This window comes from Neltuma alba, unplaced genomic scaffold (genome assembly GCF_004799145.2).
Source record: "Neltuma alba isolate B1F8T4 unplaced genomic scaffold, ASM479914v2 tig00011557_pilon, whole genome shotgun sequence".
In the NCBI taxonomy this organism is placed as follows: Eukaryota; Viridiplantae; Streptophyta; class Magnoliopsida; order Fabales; family Fabaceae; genus Neltuma; species Neltuma alba.
The window spans coordinates 599,648-604,991 of NW_021636216.1; the positions used below are offsets into that span (position 1 = coordinate 599,648).

Sequence of the window (5,344 nt, forward strand, 5' to 3'; positions counted from 1 at the left end):
AACTTCTTCCCCATGAATTCATTTTGGCCGGATAGGGGTATATAACTTCAAAAAATTTCATTTTGGTTCCAGTGATTTTAAACACTTCCCATTAGTATATCCTTGCATAAAAACATATTTTAAACCTATCGAAATCATCAAATCAAGCCAAAACAATTTGCTTTTGCATGAACAGTGCTGGACCGAAGTGCACATATTTAACCCTAAGTGGATTTTCTTCCAAAAACCAATCCATACACCACTTAATCTTGCTTATTCCACTTGGTATTTAAGGTTTCTATCCTTTTCTAAACCTTCCATGAGCAGACCGAAATTTGGCAGCATCACACTTGAATTTTTCAAGCTAAAACCCTTACTAACCAAGCTTGAAACTTGGGAATAGGAATGCTTAAACATACCTTAATGTTTTCTTGGTGTAAGTTGAGTGATTCCTTGCTCAAAACCCTCTCAAATTCAGTCTCCCTTGGTCTGGAATGAAAAGGGCAGCACCTCCCCTTCTTTTTCTAATTTTCCAACATTTCTTTGTATTTTCTAAAGGGATATATATAGAAAAATCTCATCTTCCTTCCCTCTCTCTATTTGGATGAAATTTTCCACCTCATGGGGTTATGTGGAAGTCATCAAATGCTAGAAGAAGTCAGATTTGAACAAGTGGCCAATTTTCAGATTTTTCCAAGCATTTATCCATGAATTTCACATTTTTATTTAATAAAAATAGAGGGACCTGGAAGCTGCACGAAATTGGACCCTTATTAGGCTCAATGTGGGCCCCAAAAATGGTCTAGGCTGGCCCAAAAAGATGGCTCACAATTCAAATCAAAATCCCAAACCAATTTGAAACTTCATCGGTTACTATTCACTAGTAACATTTCATAATTTTTTCAGACCTCCAAAAATTTATTTCTCTTCATGATAATTCACCTTTTAATATGATAACATGATCTGAAAATATTCATAATTTTTCACCACCTCTAGGTATTTATTTTAAATTTTCTCCGATTAGGCCTTTATCGGTAAATCTGAGGGAAAATAAATTCCCTAAAATAAATTCCTGAGATTACAAGGTCTAAAAAAAATTTATAAATTCAAATAAATATTTAGGTGAATTACCCATAATTTTTCCAAATTTATTGAGGCCTCTAAATAATTAAAATAATTATTCACCTCTGATTTTTTAATATTTTCCCGAAAAACCTCTGTTTACAGGAAATTTTAATAATTTATTTTTACTGTAATTCCACCTTTCAGGCCTCAACTGAGTTTCCAAAACCTGTATTTCATACTTGTCCCATTTTTCAGGAATTGTTTAGAATTTTTCTCAAAATAATGTTGTATTTTTGCTATGAATATCACTTCATTTATGAATTCCTGTGAACTTTGACCTGATATTTGAGAGAGCATTTTCGCTACAATTTCCTTTTCATCCGATAATGTTCCCTAGTGAAAAACGTTGATAAGACATTCTAAAGAGATACTATGTTTGATGAGGCCAAATCAAATATCCTATAAGGTAATGATATGATAAACAAAAAGTGTATGGATTGAGTTGAGGTTACAATATAAACACACACACACACACACATGTATTTACATATTACCTTAGCCTAATTCAAGCCCCATTTTCTTATAGGGTGCATTATATATATTTTTCTCTTATAGGGTGCATTATATATATTTTTCTAGTTCAAGGGCCTTCCTTGGCTATAGATAGGTCTTTAATTGAGTTAACACTTGAAACTAGCAAATACAAGCGAAGTTAGGTCATCCAAAGTAATTCTGAATTTTTATTTATAAATTCCTTTTTTAAAATTTATATATATATATATAACTAATTTAAAATAGTAAAATGAAAATGTCAAAGCAAAAATGTCTTCCATATTTATATAAAATATAAATTAAAAAATGTTTTGCACTATTTAAAAATAATATTAAGCATAGTAGGTGGAACCCAGTTAGGATGGTTGATTTCTTTCAGGAGTTAACTCATGACTCAAGCATACTTAGTTTGTACAGTTTGGCTGAATTTTACTTTTAACTAACCTTGCCCACCAACTCAACTCAATTTCAACAAGTCCTAATCAGTTTAGCGACATAATTTCATTACTAATTAATTAGTGACAATTTTTTATAACATAATTTGCAAATTTTGTCATTAATAATTTGTTGTTTTATTATAGTGTCCGTCCAAGGCTCCTACAGCGGCACTTGAACTTTTAACTTCACACAGAATGTAAGGAAGTAGGAGAAAAAGAGAATTGTATTGACCTCTACAATCCACATCAACTCAAGTCCACTCATATTTGAACATTCTATCATAAGGTAATGGGAATCAAATACTCCGTGAAAATACCATAACCAAATTCCTCGATAAACCTCACTTTCTACGTCATGAGACTATTAAGACCCTCAAAGTAGAGAGACAAATGTTCATTAAAGACCAAAATAAAAACTCTCACAAGATATATACCAAAAGAAAGCACGTTATTACTGACCATCTTTAATCATTTAGGTGTTAATATAAGTTCAATAATAAAGGCTGAACTAACATTGTTTATGATTATAATGAGTCAATTGTAAATTCAAGCTAGGAAATCATATTAATAATGGAATCAAACATTTAGGAAAAACAAATAATCAAACCATTTGATAATTGAAACATCTAAATCAAAATATTAGTACCTTATAATAGGACCAAATCCATCTTCTCCCAAGTTAGAATCTTCTAAGAAGTAAAGAGTGCTTTGTTGAATCACAAGCAAAGGGATTATGGGAAGGTCAGTATTTAGCGAACTATCTCTTTGAGAAAGGTCATAAACTATTGGAGTGCACTCCAGTGGCATTTCATCTACAAGGAAATTATGTAAAGTCATATTTTGATTGTATGGCATATATTTATTTAGATAAGTGTGCAAGAGAGAGCTTTGAACAATCTGATAAGTGGAACTATACCATCTTAAAACTTGGGTCAAATGATGTAATGTAATTAAATGAGACATTACATTTAACTGTTAAAATTCATGTACTATGTACATATATTGAATCATAATCCACATATATTGGGGTAAATACCTTTCCTCCTCTTGCTTCGTCTGAAGAGGTAGAAGAAAAACTGAGTACAGTCACAGTTAATAGTACGTACTTGTGCTTATGATCAAGGCTTTTGACTTGCTAACTCCATTATTGGCTGCAACATTGGCAAATTAGCATAAAAAGTTTTACACTGTCTATATATATTTAACCTTAAAGAAAACAAATTTAACAAAAGGTAAACTAGCATAACAATGTGTAATATATATTTCGATATATCAAGAGAACCGAATGAGTTTTAAAATAAAGAATATATCCAATATAATATAGCAATCATTCGATTATATTAATATAATCTACTCTATTTAATTTATTGTAGAAAACTTAAGTTTCTATTAAACGCACACCACCCAACCACACCAGGCCAAGTCGCTATCTCTCCAACTTGGTGCTTGCTTTTAAAGCTTGACCAAGACAAAAGGACCAAGGACAGGTATCTACTACCTGTCTTCCCCCCCCCCCCCCCGGGGTTTTCCTTGCTCTCACAAACAATAAATAATAGAGGTAGTTGAATCTACCTGTCTTTTTTTTATTAAAAAAAAAAAAAAGAATCGTTGTCCCCTTCACAGACAAGAATGTCTTTATTGGGATTTAGAAGTTATTTTTTAAGATAACATTGTTGTAAAATATGAAGAAAGATAATTCCACTTCATGAAGAATATATTGATTGCTTTCACCCCTTACAGTGAATTAGTATATTTCGGGGGAAGATGCAAACTGCTATACAAAGCCAAAAGAACATTTAATTTGAATTGGAGACAAAACGTTAGAATTTAAACAAATGAATAATTTATATATATTTGTTAATTTTTGCAATGCAATATCTTTGTTAAATTTTGAGACATCAATTGCAAATTACTCTATGGTTAATTTCAAATTTAAGAAATTTAATGCCAGACATAGCTACTGAATAAATTGACATGTCTATCTCACTATTGTACCTGTCTTAGGATTATAAGAAGAAGATGACTGGTAAAACATGTAACCAGTGTACTTGACCATACAGCTTGGCGTTCCCACTTGCCAATCTCCCTTCTGCTCATAGCATTGAATTGCCTTATTCATCATAGCCTCCAAGCACTGCCTACAACCCTCACCGGTAAGGTCTTTACTGCACTGTACCAACGCACGTCTTGTTCTTCCTCCACCTAAATTAATCTCTCCTCATGCGCTCAATCTCTGTCTCCTCCGTCGCCTCTCCGATCAGACTCCTTATGTGACTCTCCGCCTTCTTCCCTTCCGTTGGATCCGACGCCTTCTTCTCTCCTCCTGCAGACCATGACAGGCTCATCATCGGCTTCCCAAAGAAGTTCTCGTTAGAGTATCGCGGGATGCAGTAGCTGTACCTATGTTGCAATTGAAATTAAAAAGAAAAAAAAAAGCTTGCATAAGGAAGAGCTAAAGTGTCCGTGTTGGCCAGTACAGGTGCCATTGTCCGATTTACAAATTTTATACACAATAAAAGCGACAGAGAAGATTTGTAAATTCAAGAGTATTTGTAAACATATAGGTTTGCTTAAAACACAAGATTGGTACCATATTACAGCAGAAGGTTGATCGAGGCAACGTTGGAGAACCTCCCTGGTAGCAGTGGAGACACAGAACTGGCAGAAGTATTAGACAACATCATCCCGGCAGTCATAGAGGCCATACACGGCGGCATTAGTAGTGTATCCAATGGTGGTTTTGCTGAAGTGTTTGCTCATGGAAGCGTCGTTGGAAAACTTTGAGAGCAGCTGGTTAAGGTTGGCTTTGTTGGAGGCTGTAAGAGCTTGTGTAGTCTTGTTATGACAGTCATCTCCAACGTAATTCGGTGTCTGAGAAATACCTGTTCTGATGAAGCCGATAACTATGAAGAAGATGATTGACGTTCCTCCTAGGACGGTGATAATGGGTTTTGAGGATTATATTCCATCATGGAGTCATAGAGGTTTTTTGCAATTTGGAAGTACTGTGTATAGGAATATAAATGGATAGATAAATAGATAGTTAAATTGATGATGAATTATGCAAAATTTGTGGATAAGATTAATGTTGATTGGCATATGTTAAGAATTGTATCGTGGAAATTAAAGTATGCTTGAGTTGAAATACTCCTAACTTTGTCTTTTATCATTATTCTTTCCTCTGGTTAATTTTCCTAGTGTTTTCTTTACTTTGTAGGAAAATTGATTTTGAAAGAGCATATATAACTTCACCTAATTTATAATGATCTAGTGTTTTATTAATTAGATTTTATTCTTATCATTTCACTAAT

General features: G+C 33.3%; 1 pseudogene; it reads right to left on the reverse strand.

Moving 5' to 3' along the window:
• Positions 1–1,326: 1,326 nt before the first annotated feature.
• LOC114714937 (cysteine-rich receptor-like protein kinase 25) lies at positions 1,327–5,132 on the reverse strand (annotated as a pseudogene).
• Positions 5,133–5,344: the final 212 nt, after the last annotated feature.